The sequence below is a fragment of the Sus scrofa genome, chromosome 3, assembly GCF_054392235.1.
Source record: "Sus scrofa isolate SSC_HxYL_T2T_F1_AM1 chromosome 3, Sscrofa_HxYL_maternal_Yorkshire_Landrace_v2.0, whole genome shotgun sequence".
NCBI classification, from domain to species: Eukaryota; Metazoa; Chordata; class Mammalia; order Artiodactyla; family Suidae; genus Sus; species Sus scrofa.
The window spans coordinates 25,147,077-25,163,443 of NC_139385.1; the positions used below are offsets into that span (position 1 = coordinate 25,147,077).

The 16,367-nt window shown below is 36.3% G+C and overlaps 1 long non-coding RNA gene across 3 annotated transcripts in view; it reads left to right on the top strand.

Annotated features, from left to right (window-relative positions):
- LOC102157759 (uncharacterized) overlaps positions 1–16,367 on the top strand; it is a 215,586-nt gene that overhangs the window by 37,617 nt on the left and 161,602 nt on the right. For 2 of the 3 annotated variants that reach the window (XR_014840481.1, XR_014840480.1), the window contains exon 3: positions 12,365–12,598. This is a non-coding gene — a long non-coding RNA (uncharacterized LOC102157759). Of the gene's footprint in view, positions 1–12,364; positions 12,599–12,826; positions 12,869–16,367 lie in introns of all 3 variants that reach the window. The other variant, XR_014840482.1, reaches the window with a different exon arrangement.

Here is a 16,367-nt window from a genome sequence, read left to right on the forward strand (position 1 = left end):
ATCCTCAATAATAGCATGTTGAAAAGCAGTTTCCTCCTTAAAATTGAGACACCTCTATTTCTGTATATAGTATTTTGTTGGTATTTTTGTGTTCTCTTTTATCTTATTTTAATCCCTCAATTTTATTATGAAGGTCAACAGCTGCTAGGAAACCAGAACTGTGGGGTTTTGACAGTCTCTATTTAGTTGGGGTTTTTCTGTCAAATATTATATCTTGATATATTGAAGTATATTTGACAGAAAAGGTAGCACAAATTTAGTTTAAAAGATAAAGCATAAAATTTTTGTTGCCAAAGGATACTGCTAATGGACCTGTGGAAATTATGGCTACAATATGGAGTTTTGTAATTTTTCAAAGCAGAGGCACAAAGAAGCTGCTGCTGTCAGTTACCTTAAGAGAAGAAGAAAGTGGTAAAAGGCATACCTGCAACTTTCCAAAAATGCCATTAAAATACAGTATATGTGAAAAATGTGGAGTGATAATAAGTATAATTTGTTATAATTTGCATGTTTCATGTCATTAATATTAGGAGCTTTTTTGAGAGCCATATTCTGTAATTATTTTTATTGAAATTATTTCAAAGAAAATAAATGAGCACTTCACTGGCATATCAGAATATAATTGTATTATGATAAAAAGAGAAAACATATTTTCCCTTGCTAATAGCATGTTAGGTATTAGTCTCTCTACTCGTGTGAAAGAAAAGTGTCATTCTACATTCTGCATCTCTGCTGATTCCTGTTTAAAAAAACTTTTTTATCAGGGTGGCTGAAAATGTATTTTGTTCTATTTGTAATTTAATTTCCTCAAATTTCTGAAGTTTCAAGGTACTTCTACACCATAAATTTCCTTGTTAGGCTTAGTGTGGATGAAACATATTGTAAGAAATAGCAGAGGAATATTCAGCCACGTCCAAAATATTTTGGAAACATTGGTTTAAGAACAGTATACAATTAAAATTAATTTTACATGTTTCTTCATACTGTGTGTATACTAGACGTTTGTTTTGTATGGTTGTATTATGTTTCTATTGGGTCATGCTTGGCTAAATTCTGACCATGAGGGTGGGAAGCTAAAAAAAAACAAGGCAAGAAAAGGTTTTTTGATCTGTGAAGATTAGGAATGTTAGGAAAATGACTGTGTTGAAAATGTATTTGTTCAGTAAAATCATGATATCTGTGGTAGACAAAGAGATAGTAAATCAGATACTCAAGTTATGATGGTTTTCACTGGGCAATGGCTAAAAGGTGAGCAAGTAAAGTGCAAAAAAAAAATGAGAAACTGTTCTTCAAAGGATTTGAGGTCCCATAAAAATGGAACAGAAGTGGTGTGGATGTGGAAATTGAGAAGGTAACAGCGTATACTCATGTTACTAATGTAATGCTCTTGTTTTTGTGTATTTCAGAGCTAAGGGATGGTTTTTCTAATCAATAACTATCAATAAAGGGATAGTTTAAATAAGAAGTAGCCTCACAATGAGGACCTCCTGTTCCGCACAGGGAACTATATCCAATCTCTTGGGATAGAACATGGTGGAAGATAGGTTCAGATAAAGAATGTATATACAGGAGTTCCCATCATGGTGCAATGGTTAACGAATCTTGACTAGGAACCATGAAGTTGTGGGTTCAATCCCTGGCCTTGCTCAGTGGGTTAAGGATCTGGCATTGCCATGAGCTGTGGTGTAGGTTGCAGATGTGGCTTGGATCCTGTGTTGCTGTGGCTCTGGTGTGGGCTGGCAGCTACAGCTCTGATTAGACCCATATCCTGGGAACCTCCATATGCCAATGGAAGCAGCCCTAGAAAAAGACAAAAAAAAATGTGTATATATGTATGACTGGGTCACATTGCTATACAACAGAAATTGACACAACACGTAAATCAATTATACTCGAATAAAAAAAGTAGATTTAAATAAAAGAAGACAACATGTATTTGCAGGATATCAGAATCAAGCAATGACAGATTCTGTAACCATCTAGCATCATAGATGAGAGTTTACCATAAGCAGTACGGACAGTATTTTTAAAATTCTGCCTTATATATGTGTCTACCATATCAATGTGAAATGTTTTATTTGTTCTAATGTAAAGTAAGTTATTAGGAGAATAACCAGGTGTGGAATGTGGCCAGGCAAGTTAGATTCTGTACAAATCGTGTCTGCTGGATTTGGATGGCATGAAACTAGTGTATATTATTTTCCAAAGCTGAAGTGGGAGTTCTGTTAAATGGATTATAAGTATAATGTAGCAGATGGTATATATGCAAAAGTGCTTTCCATTCTTTTTCATTTGTTGTCACTTTGAGAGGATTTTAAAAATTGTGTGTGTGTGTATGTGCAAGACAGAGTATCATTTAGAATCAATATAATACAGAATTTGTATGCAGGGTTGATTGGTATTAAGCCCATCACTTAAAACAAGTCCCTTGATGAGCTTATGGAAAGAGAAAATTCAATATTTTCATTAAATGACCAGCATGCACAAATATTGCTACCATTCACTTACAAAGAAGTTGTATGAGGTTTAGGTGAATGGGTGGGTATTTCAGGCAGTATTTAATGAAAGACAAGAGGAACTTAGAAATAAATTCCTTAATCATCTTCTTACACAGGAACCATTATAGAAGGGACATTCACCATAACTTTTCATGGATTCCCAATCATAGCTGCCTACATCTCTTATAACATCAAGCTGTTGAGATGGGAGTTACTACACTTTTCTATATTTCCTGCCTTATGAAGCTAAAGTTCTGAATGAAAAGGGTATGTGTTTTCATAGACATCTCCCCTGGAGCACAAGTCATTTTATACAATGACACACTAAGAAAGGCAATTTATGATGTGTGACTGACTCTAATGTGACTTTTTCATCATTTCATTTGCTTTCCATTAGTCAGAAAAAAAGGCAGATGAACTACATAGAAGTCTTTTTTATTGTACTCCAAAGGGGGTGTGCAATAGACTTTGGGTAGAACACAATATTTCATAAAGCTTTTGAAAAAAGTGGATGTTTAAAAACATTTCTATCTTCAAATTTCTAACAAGAATTTCTGAAACATTCTCAAAGGGCACTTAATTATTTAAAGAAGTGGCAGATGCCTCACAAAATATATTTTAAAAATAAATGTATCCAAACTTTAATCAGTACTTTTAAGCAACTTACAATTATGAGAATTCAGGCTTCTGAAACTTTTGATTTTCAAATATAAATTTTAAAAATCATAGCTGATGGCTCTGGTTGCATAATTGAAATCAGTAAAGCCCTACTTTTAGTTTTCTGTTTTCCAGTATAATTTATGGTTCCTTTATTTAGATTTATAATAAATTATCAAATAAAACATGCAAATATATCTGTGAGGAAAATATTACTTATCATATATAAAATATTTAGACTATTTAGAAAACATCATCAGTCTAGCTTTTTTTTTTTTTGCTTAAGATGTGTTCATAATTATTTTCCAGTCTACCCTCTGATATAACACCATGTTTTTAATATCATTAGATTTTCATTAGATTTTTACTTTTATTTCCACGAGTTCTCCCACCTTCACATGTCTCCTTTCCTTGCATCATTTTAGCTAAGCTAAAATGTAAATAAGAGTCTAGCTTTTTTTTTTGCTTAAGATGAGTTCATAATTATTTTACAATCTACCCTCTGATTTAACACCATGTTTTTAATATCATTAGATTTTCATTAGATTTTTACTTTTATTTCTATGAGTTCTCCCACCTTCACATGTCTCCTTTCCTTGCATCATTTTAGCTAAGCTATAAATCCCAGCTGTTTTATTGAATGTAGTGGCTCATTCAGAATTCAGCCTGTGCTTGCAAGAAGGAATGAAAAACCCTACATAAGGCAATATATGGGCAAAACTAAAATATAAAATGATGATCTATTAAAAATAAGAGTGTAGGAGTTCCCATCGTGGCGCAGTGGTTAACGAATCCGAGTAGGAACCATGAGGTTGCGGGTTCGGTCCCTGCCCTTGCTCAGTGGGTTAACGATCCAGCGTTGCCGTGAGCTGTGGTGTAGGTTGCAGACGCGGCTCGGATCCCGCGTTGCTGTGGCTCTGGTGTAGGCCGGTGGCTACAGCTCCGATTCAACCCCTAGCCTAGGAACCTCCATATGCCGTGGGAGCGGCCCAAGAAATAGCAACAACAACAAAAAAAAGACAAAAAAGACAAAAAAAAAAAAAAAAAAAAGAGTGTAGGAGTTCCCGTCGTGGCGCAATGGTTAACGAATTTGACTAGGAACCATGAGGTTGCGGGTTCGGTCCCTGCCCTTGCTCAGTGGGTTAAGGATCTGGCATTGCCGTGAGCTGTGGTGTAGGTTGCAGACACGGCTCAGATCCAGTGTTGCTGTGGCTCTGGCGTAGGCCAGTGGCTACAGCTCCGATTCAACCCCTAGCCTGGGAACCTCCATATGCCGTGGAAGCGGCCCAAAGAAATAGCAAAAAAAAAAAAAAAAAGAGTGTACTTTGAGTTCATACTATATCTGATATTGAAAGTCAGATAAGAGTAACAAAACAAGAGAAGCCATCAATGGTTTTATGCTATTGTAAATTCATTCCTGTGTTGGGTAGTCATAAAGCACCTTTACATGGTATATTTTAAACCATGTTCCAACCTCTAGTGCAACTATTAAAAGATGATGTAATAAAGGAGAGAAGGGAAAATAACCTTAAAATATTTAATAGATCCTGAAAAAGGCATGAAAAGTGTGTGGGAGGGGGACAAAAAATAGAATAAATAGTATAAATACTATTATGGTAACCTTATTTTTAAATATGCCAAAAAACTAAACATAGGACTACTCATTTTCATGGAAAATTAGAATTATCAAACTGGATATAAATAAAGGAGCAAAACAAAATAAGAGAAAAGACATGACATGAAAAAAGTATAATTACTGAATAAATGAAAAATGGTGCAAATCAGACAACTTGCACTACTAGACTGAATCCTAAAATCTGAACCTGGTATTATTTTAACTTGTCCTGAAAATCTCCTTTAATACATATTTTATTTTTTTAATAATAATTTTTATTTTTTCCATTATAGCTGATTTACAGTGTTCTGTCACTTTTCTACTGCATAGAAAGCTGACTTGGTCACACATACATGTATACATTCTTTTTTTCTCACATTATCATGCTCCATCACAAGTGACCAGACATAGTTGCCAGTGCTATACAGCTGCAGGTTTTTAGTAACACTTTCTTATATTTTTATTCTGGAAAATAAAATTTACCATTATTTTCTCCAAGATAGGGTTTCACTTTTTGTCCCTAATCACTTTTAATTAAATTCCAAGGTAGTTTTTTTTAATTAAAATGCACTGGTAAGAAATAACATAGATTTCCAAGTACCTTTTAACAGTTTTCTCCAATGTAAATGTCTTGCAAAACCATAGTACACTATCACAGGCCAGCATTGACACTGATATATAAAAGACATGGAACATTTCCATGATGACAAAATCACTCATATTACACTCATTTTCTTCTCAACTCCTCTTCATTACTACAGTCACATCATCTCAAGAATGCTACTAAAATGGAACCTTTTGGGATAAGTACTTTTTTCCTCACTCAGTGTAACTCTCTGGAGATCATGAGAGTTGTTATGTGTATAAATATTTTATTTTCCTTTGTTGCCGAGTACTCTTCTGTAGTATGGATGCACCACAGATGGTTTTACCCATCTCCTATGAAAGGGCATCCAAGTTATTGCCAATTTGGAGATATTAAAGAGAAACTGTTATGAGGAATTATGTATAAATTTTATGTGGAATTAGGTGATAATAAGTTTTCATTTCTTGAGGCAAATGCCTAGGTGTGCTACTGCTGGGTCATATGGTAATTAAATGTTTAGTTTTTTGGAAGAAACATAAAAACAGGTTTGTTTTCTTTTAATCTCACTAGATATCTTTGAGTAATCTAGTTCCTCTGCATTCTCTCTAGCATTTGGTGTTACTACATGTATGTGTATGTATATATACTATGTGTGTATGTGTTTAAAAATTATAGACATTCTGGTAAGTATAGAGACAGCTCGTTGTTTTTGTCATGGTAGTTTTTTTGTTTGTTTGTTTTTTTGTTTTTTTGTTTTTTTTGTCTTTTTGCCTTTTCCAGGGCTGCTGCCATGGCATATGGAGGCTCCCAGGCTAGGGGCCTAATCAGAGCTGAAGCTGCCAGCCTATGCTACAGCCACAGTTCCATTCCAAGCTGCGTCTGCAATCCACACCACAGCTCTCAGTGATGCCAGATCCTTAACCCACTGAGCGAGGCCAGGGATTGAACCCGCAACCTCGTGGTTCCTAGTCAGATTCGTTAACCACTGTGCCATGACAGGAACTCCGTCATTGTAGTTTTAATTCATGTTTCCTAAATGGTGATTTTATGTGTCCATTTGCTCTTTATATATCCTCCTTAGCAAAATTTTTCTTCCTGTCTTTTGTCACTTTCATTTTTTTTAAATTGAAGCATAGTTGATTTGCAATGTTGCATTATTTTCATGTATACAGAAAAGTGATTCAGTTATATATATATCAGATTATATATATTTCAGATTCTTTTCTCTCATGGATTATTATAAAATATTGATTATAGTTTCCTGTGCTATACTGTTGGTCCTTGTTGATTAACTATTTTGTGTATAGCAGTATGTATAGGTTAATCCCAAGCTACTAATTTACCCATCTTTCTGCTTTGGTAACCATAAATTTGATTTCTATGTCTGTGGATCTATTTCTGTATCATTGATTTGCATATAAGTTCATTTGTATCATTTTTAATTTTTTAAAAATATGCATATATGCAAGATTTATTGGAGTATAGAGTTGATTTACAATGTTATATTATTTTCAGGTGTATTGCAAAGTGAATCAGTGATACATATACCATATCCATTCTTTTTTCCCATCTAGGTTATTGCAGAATATTGAGTAGACCTCCCTGTGCTATCCTTTTTTGTTATCTATTTTATATACACGAGTGTATATATGTTAATCCCAACCTCCTAATTTTTCCCTCCTTCCAACATTTCCTCTCTGGTAACGATCATAAGTTTGGTTTCTAAGTCTTAGAGTCTGTTTCTGTTTTGCGAATAGTTCTTTTATATCATTTTCCACATATCAATGATCTCATATGATATTTTGTCTCTCTGTGTTTGACTTCCTTCATTTAGGATGATAATCTCAAGTCCCTCCATGTTCCTGCAAATGGCATTATTTCATATGTTTTTATGGCTGAGTAATAATCCATTGTATATATGTATCACATCTTTATCTATTCCTCTGTTGATAGACATTTAAGTGATTTCACATCTCAGCTATTATAAATAGTGCTGCAAGGAACATTGGAATGCAGGTATCTTTATGAATTATGGCTTTCTCCAGATAAATACCCAGAAGTGGGATTGGTGGACCATATGGTAGCTCTATATTTTGTTTTTAAAGGAACCTCTATACTATTCTCCATAGTGGCTGCACCAATTAACATCACCAGCAGTGGTATGAGTCAAATGTCTATAAATATCCATGTACAGTTGTTATGTGGACAGAAATCTCCAACTCTTTTGGGGACAACTGCTGGATTACATAGTAACAGGGTATTTAGTTTTGTAAGAAATGACCCAACTGCATTCACAAGTGGCTGTCAATTTGCACTCATTACACACAAGCAATGAATAAATTTGCTTTGGTTTCAAATCCTTGTCAGCATTGGGTGTTACCAAGGCTTTGCTACTAATTAGTGTATTACTAATTCTAATTAGTGTATAAGTGGTATTTCATTGTTGCTTGAATTTGCATTTACCTGATAACATAGGCCTGGAGTATCTTTGCATTTGCATATCTCCTTTGGTGAGGTGTCTGTTAAGGATTTGGCTTATTTTTTAATCGTGCTATTTCCTTATTATTGAGTTTTAAGTATTGCTTGTATTTGTTTTTGTAACGGTCTTTTATCGATGTATCTTTTGCATATATTTTCTTCCCATCTGTGGCTTGTCTTCTCAATCTCTTGATGTCTTTTGTAGAGCAGAAGTTTTTAACAAAGCACAATTTATTCATCATTTCCTTCATAAATAGTATCTTTCGTATTGTGTCTGAAAGTCATTACTATACCCAAGATCATCCTAGGTTTTTCTCTATGCTACATTCCAGTATTTTTATGGGGTTTTTGCTTTACATTTAAGGCATGATCCACTTGGAATTAATTTTTGTGAAAGATTTATTTCGGTGTAGATTTTTTTTTTTGTATGTGTATATCCAGTTGTTCCAACACCATTTGCTGAAAGGATTATATTTGCTCTATTATACTGCATTTGCACCTTTATCAAAAAGCAGTTGATTATATTTATGTGGGTCTATTTCTGGAATCTCCGTTCTGTTTCATTGATCTATTTCCCTAGTCTTTCACCAATACAATCTTAATCACTCTGGCTTTATGGTAAGTCATAAAATTGGGTAATGTAAGTCCCTTAACTTTATTCTTCTCTTTCAATGTTGTGTTGGATCAAGGGTTTCCATGTAAACTTTAGAACTGTTTTGTCAATATCCATGAACTAACTGGCTGGAATTTTGATAGGGCACTGGATCTGTAGACGAAGTTGGGAAAAACTGGCATCTTCCCACCATTGAAACTTCCTATCAATAAACATATCGCTTCATTTATTTAGTTGTTTTGAATTATTGACCACTGTTTTTTAGTTTTCCTTCTATAGAACTTGTAAATCTATTGTTAGATTTAGCTTAAGTATTTATTTTACCTGTTTTCAATAATTTTTTCCTGCTCTTATCTTTTTAGTTATTACTTACGTTCCTTTAGTTTTACTTTGCTATTTCTTTTCTAGGTTTTGAGGAAGGGACTAAGATATTGATTGTAGATTTTTTTTTTATTTTAGGGCTACATCTGTGGCATATGGACGTTCCCAGGCTAGGAGTCAGATGGGGGCTACATTTTCCAGCCTACACCACAGCCTCAGCAACACCAGATCTGAACCATGTCTGTGACCTACACCACAGCTCATGGCAACACCAGATCCTTAACCCACTGAGAGAGGTGAGAAATTGAACCCAAATCCTCATGGATCCTAGTCAGGTTTGTTAATCTCTGAGCCAGGTTGGGAATTCCTAGACCTGAGTTTTTGTTTTTAATTTAATTATATCCTCTCTATGTTCATACATTGTAATTTCACTCTCATTCAGCCCTATGTGTTATTTGATTCCCCAACACTTTTGTCTTTGTTTTAGAAGAACCCTTGTGATTACATTGGTTGCCCTCAAACAATCCAAAATAATCTCTCCATCTCAATATCCTGACCATAATTATATTTGCAAAGTTTATTTGCTATGTAAGGTAACATATTCACAGACTTCTGAGATTATGATTTGGAAACATTATATTGGGAGGTCATTACCACAATGGATCATATGACCCCTGAAGCAGGGATCACCCAATAGAATCTAATAGCATGTGCTGTTGAGAAGGAACTGAACCATGATGGACACAGAACTACTGCCAAAAGCACTATCTACATAGAGAACTAGAGGAAGAATTGCTCTGGCTTCTCTCTCTCCCCACACTCCAATCCCTTGTCAGTACCTCCCATTGGTGGATTTGAATGAAAGTCAGGTAACATTGGTGCCTAGGGGTTTCATCTTAGATATGTTAGCCTCCATGAATGTACAAATAAACAATCAGGGAGAAAGTACAATAACTCAGTGGCATTCTTAGGCTTTGGCAGGGAAATGAAAAAAAATCAAATCATAATAAACCACTTCTTAATGCCAGAAGACTTCATGCTATTCTAGAAAGTGAAAGGACAAAACAGTAATGAGAGCTTTCTAGCTCTTAACAGTTTTACAACAGAATAATTCTGATGCAAAAAAGCATTTGGTAAAGGTAATGCTTGCTTCAAAAAGCAATAGATTATTTTACTGACTATTCTCTCATTAATAAGAATTCAGTGCACTGGTTAATCTTTTAAAGGGGGCAGTTTTGCAAATCTCTGCTGTTTTATGACAGACTGTTTCAGCATCACCTCTGTAATCAATGTCCAGAGGTTTAGATTGCCTAGAATTTGAAAACCTGTCATTTAGTTCCTTCTTTTGCTTTCTTAGCTAATAATCCAATATAAATCAGACTAGGCTTTTATTTAATGTGGTGTATCACCGTACTGTGGGTTCTGTGGTGGCCCATTTTAAAACACGTACACAGCTGCAACAGGAACTTGTGCCTGCAGGACGTGGAAACTCAATTGAACTAACACACTCCAACAGCTCTGTTTAGAGGGGTGAAACAGAGAAAGGATGACCACTACTTTCAGAATGGAAATGAACCTGCAATAACAGTGGTTCCCTTAGGCAAATCTGAAGCCTAGAGTTGAAATAATTAGCCTCTCTGAAGAATAGTTCTCACTCTGTGTGACAGTCACAGCTTTAATCTGTTCATTTGTTGCGAGTTAATACCACTGAAGAGCTGACATATATGTAAAAAGAAAAGTACTGTATTTATATAGAATAACTGAGACAAGGTGTCATTGTAAGGATTATACTGATTGACTCATATTTGAAACAATACAATATAACGTCAATATGTCTCATTTGAAGAAGTGTATTTTGACATTGACGGTTCTTTGGGCATGTGTTGAATTCCTTGTTTGATTTATTTTATTCACTCTGAAATGTGTGCATTAAAATTGTTTCTAGGTGTGTATGTGTTTGAATTTTGGGGGAAAGAGCATCATTTTTATTCTATTATACAGTACTCTCTCTTTTAAACACTAAATATACCTTTTCAATAAGTCTTATAATACAAACTGTACAGTGTTAGTAATACAATATATTGCAAATATAGAAATCAAGGATGAGGGAGTTCCCTTCTTGGCTCAGTGGTTAACAAACTTGACTGGGGTCCATGAGGATGTGGGTTCCATCCCTGGCCTTCCCCAGTGGGTTAAGGGCCCAGCATTGCCATGAGCTGTGGTGTAGGTTGCAGATGCAGCTCAGATCCCACATTGCTGTGACTATGGCATAGGCCACCTCAAATTATTTTGTTTCAGTAGAGACCCACATTTGAGAAGAAAGATTTTAATTAGTCTCCTAGTTAACAATGAGTTTCTAGATTCTGGGAGGATCCATACCAAGTTTCAAGGGAAACTGGTTTGTTCAAGAGGAAATAAATCTGCAGCAGGAGAAGGAAAAGAACAGAGTGGCAGAATGCTGTTGCATGTATGAAATGAGACCTTCCTGTTTCTCCCAAATTCTCAGTGAAATCTAGAATAGATGAGAAATATGTTTTACATATACAGATTTCTTATAAAAACCAGTGAAAGACAGAGTCATTGATGTGGGTTAAATATACACAAAACAGAGAGAACATGTATGGAGAAAAGGCAAAATTCCTCCCCAGATAATAGATGGGTTGGAAGTAATTCACCATAGACTCTACAGGAAACTGTAAATTTGATGGCCTTGGCTACAAGGTCATTCATGATCTAGGCCACTTTTAACCTTCCATTTTCTTTTAGTTACTTTGCTTTTCACACTAAACTCCAGACATTGAACCCTGTCTTGAGGAGAACTGCCTTATTCTTTTATGCACCCTTGGCTTTGTTCAAGAAGCCCCCTCTTCTGAATTTCCACCTCCCCTCCCAGCAGCCCTTTCCCTCATCGCTTCCCCAGAATAATTTCTAATTATCCTTCTAATTTCACCTTTTCCTGAGTGCCAAATTGTTGATGCACCTTCACTTTGGGTCCTGTCTTATCCTGCAGTTAATATCTACCGTCCAATTTTTAACTTACATTTTTTATAAGTTACTACCAACCTATCTCCCTGACTTGAAAATGAAATCTCCAAATCAGGGTTCTGTGTTATTACTTATGCAACCTTCTATTGACATAGTAGGAACTTTAAACTGTGTTCAGCAAAAGAAAATGACTTAGTGAAAGAATTACATTTTTTTCCTTGAGAACATCTAAACAATGGATTTACTCATGTGTCAGAAACAATATACGGTATGCTAGTATATTGTATGCTATTATATGCTAGTATATTGTATATTGTATGCTATTATATGCTAGTATATTGTATGTATTATATGCTAGAATAAACCTGTCAAAAAGAAAAAAGTAACATTCTTGATGGCACAATTCCTCATTTTGTTAAAATGTTACTCTATATGATTTTCTTATAATTTGAACTACTGCATATTTTGGTATGCCAGAGTGAAGAGATCATTATTGATTGCTGAATGCCTTGAGGGGTGCATACAAAATATTGTTTCAGTGGTTTATACTGACTTTGATATGACCTACAGTTTTCTGTAAGTGCTCTATGTGAATGTGCTTATGGTAACAGCTCTGCGCGATGTGGAGGACCCCAAGACAGCAGCCCAAGGAGGACAGGCATGCTCACGATACAGCCGGGAATCTGGGTCTTCAGCTCGTCCGTGGTGCCACACAGGGGCTCCTGGGAGTCTGCCATCTTGTGGACAGTGAACAGCCAGGCAGCTGTTCTCTCCTGGATCTGAAGGCATCCCTCTGAGTGGAGTGATGTTGGGTAGGAGAATCCAGTATGGGAAGCTCAAAGAAGGTAAGCAGGGTGTTGGGGAGCCCCTCGCAGAAGACCACATACTGCTTGGGGTGTTTGGCAGCCACCTTGTGGCCGCATACTCGGTGCCTGTCCCTCAGTCTGGTGCTTAGATCCGAGGTCGTGGCAGAAACCTGTGGCAGAAAGGATGGTCATGACCAGGCGAGGCCAGGGGCCAAGTGACTGTTGGGCTAACACTCACACAACTCACAGACACTTCTAATTTTTCAGTTTCCAGGTGGCAGATTATGGGATTTGTCAGACTTCAAAATTGTGAGTTGACTTCCATTTTAAAAATCCCCTTACCCATATCTATATTTATATCCATAGGTGTGTCTATATCTGGAACTTACTGGTTCTGTTTATATTGTGTATAGTTCAGTAGATATCTTAGACCTTTTTTTATATTCCAGAAGCTGTTATTTATTTTTTAATTAAAAAATTAATATAGGAGTTCCCGTCATGGCGCAGCGGTTAACGAATCCAACTAGGAACCATGAGGTTGTGGGTTCGTTCCCTGCCCCTGCTCAGTGGGTTAACGATCCGGCGTTGCCGTGAGCTGTGGGGTAGGTTGCAGACGCAGCTCGGATCCCGCCTTGCTGTGGCTCTGGCGTAGGCCAGTGGCTACAGCTCCGATTAGACCCCTAGCCTGGGAACCTCCATATGCCACGGGAGTGGCCCCAAAAAATAGCAAAAAGACAAAAAAAAATTATTATATAAAAAAATCATTTTAAACATTTCCCCCCATCTTCCCATATGGATAACTGCAGTAATTAGAAAGAAATTGGGGGAGATTGTAACATTATTGCATGTGAAATCTTAGTGAAAAAGTTCTCCTTTCCACCAGTCTTGCCCTAAAACCAAGGTGACTTTTTTTTTGTATAATGATCATAGCAATCTAATTTCACAGGATTTCCACCCCACAGCCCAAGCACATCCTCCCACCCCCCACACTGTCTCCTCCAGAGACCATAAAGTTTTCAATGTCTGTGAGTCAGTATCTGTCCTGTAAAGAAGTTCCATCTGTCCTTTCTTCAGATTCCAGTGTCAGTGAAAGCATTTGATGTTGGTGTCTCATTGTATGGCTGACTTTACTCAGCATGATAATTTCTAGGTCCATCCATGTTGCTAAAAATGCCGGTATTTCATTCTTTTTAATGGTTGAGAAATATTCCATTGTGTATATAGACCACATCTTCTGGCTCCACTCCTCTGTCGATGGACATTTAGGTTGTTTCCATGTTTTGGATATTGTAAAGAGTGCTGCAATGAACATTGGAGAACATGTGTCTTTGCAAGTCATGGTTTTCTCTGGATAGATGCCCAGGAGTGTGATGGTTGGATCAAATGGTAGTTTTATGTTTAGTTTTCTGAGGACTCTCCATACTGCTTTCCACAGTTGTTGCACCAGTGTACAGTCCCACCACCAGTGTCATAGGGTTCTTTTTTCTCCACAGCCTCTCCAGCACTTCTTGTTTGTAGACTTTTTGATGCTGACCATTCTGGCTGGTGTCAGGTGGTACCTCATCGTGGTTTTGATTTGCATTTCTCTAAGCATGAGTGGTGTTGAACATCTTTTCATGTGTTTTTTGTCCATCTGTATGTCTTCTTTGGAGAACTGTGTGTTTAGATCTTCTGCCCATTTTTGGATGGGGTTGTTTGTTTTTTTGGTGTGGAACTGTGGAAGGTGTTTATAACTTTTGGAGATGAATCCCTTGTCAGTGGATTCACTTGCAAAGATGTTCTCCCATTCTGTGTGTTGTCTTTTCATTTTCTTTAGGTTTTCCTTTGCTGTGCAGAAACTTTTCAGTTTGATTAGGTCCCATTTGTTTATTTTTGTTTTTCTTGTCAATACTCTAAGAGGTGGATCTGGGAAGATGTTGCTGTCGTTTATGTCAAGGAGTGTTTGGCCTATGTTTTCCTCTAAGTGTTTTATAGTGTCTGGTCTTATATCTAGATCTTTAACCCATTTGGAGTTTATTTTTGTGTATGGTGTTAGGGAGTGTTCTAATTTCATTCTTCTCCATGTGGCTGTCCAGTTTTCCCAGCACCACTTATTGAACAAGCTTTCCTTTCTCCATTGTATATTCTTGCCTCCTTTGTCATAGATGAGTTGGCTGTAGGTGCGTGGGTTGAATTCCGGGCTTTCTATCTTATTCCACTGATGTATATTTCCATCTTTGTGCCGGTACCATATGGTTTTGATGATTGTTGCTTTGTAGTATAGTCTGAAGTCCGGGAGCTTGATTCCTCCAGCTCCATTTTTCTTTTTCAGGATGTCTTTGGCTATTCTGGGTCTTCTTTGCTTCCAAACAAACTTTAAAATATTTTGTTTGAGTTCTGTGAAAAATGTCCTTGGTAATTTGATAGGGATCGCATTGAATGTGTAGATTGCCTTAGGTAGTATAGTCATTTTGATAATATGAACTCTTCCCTTCCACAAGCATGGTATATCTTTCCATCTTTGTGTCATCTTTGATTTCTTTCATCTGTGTCTCATAATTTTCAGAGTACAGGTCTTTTGTCTCTTTAGGTAGGTTTACTCCTAGGTATTTTATTCTTTTGGAATTGATGGAAAATGGGATTGCTTCCCTAATTTCTCTTTCTGCTCTTTCATTGTTAGTGTATAGAAATGCCATTTATTTCTGGGTATTAATTTTGTATCCTGCGACTTTGCCAAATTCATGGATGAGCTCTAACAGTTTTCTGGTAGAGTCTTAAGAATTCTCTAGGTATAGTATCATGTCATCTGCAAATAGGGATAGATTTACTTCTTACTTTCCAACTTGGATTCCTTGTATTTCTTTTACTTCTCTGAGTGCCATGGCTAGGACTTCAGAAGTATGATGAAGAGTAGTGGTGAGAGCAGACATCCTTGTCTTGTTCCTGATCTCAGCAGGAATTCTTTCAGCTTTTCACCATTGAGAATGATGTTCGCTGTGATTTTTTCATATATGACTCTTTATTATGTTCAGGTAGGTTCCCCCTATGCCCACTTTCTAAAGAGTTTTTATCAGAAATGGGTGTTGGATTTTCTCCATGTCTATTGAGAGGATCATATGGTTTTTATTCTTCAGCCTGTTAATGTGGTGTATCACACTGATGGATTTGTGGATATTGAAGAACCATTGGATGTCTGGGATAAATCCCACTTGATCATGATGTACAATCCTTTTAGTGTATTGTTGGATTCAATTTGCTAGTATTTTAGTGAGGATTTTTGCATCGATGTTCATCAGTGAAGTTGGCCTGTAGTTTTCTTTTTTTGTTGTATCTTTGTCTGGTTTTGGTATCAGGGTGATGGTGGCCTCATAGAATGAGTTTGGGAGTGTCCCTTCCTCTGCAATTTTTAAAATAGTTTCAGAAGGAGAGGTGTTAGTTCTTCTCTAAATGTTTGATAGACTTCACCTCTGAAGCCATCTGGTCCTTGTCTTTGTTTGTTGGAAGTTTGTTAATAACAGTTTCGATTTCAGTTCTTGTGATTGGTGCATTCATCTTTTCTATTTCATCTTGGTTTAGTCTTTGAAGATTGTACTTTTCTACGAATTTGTCCATTTCTTCTAGGTTTTCTGTTTTATTGGCCTATAGTTGCATATACTAGTCCCTTATGATCCTTTGTATTTCTATGATGTCCATTGTTACTTCTCCCTTTTTGTTTCTAATTTTATTGATTTGAGCCCTCTCTGTTTTTTGCTTGGTAAGTCTCGCTAAGGGTTTATCAATTTTGTTGAACATTTCCAAGAACCAGCTTTTCATTTCATTGATCTTTTCT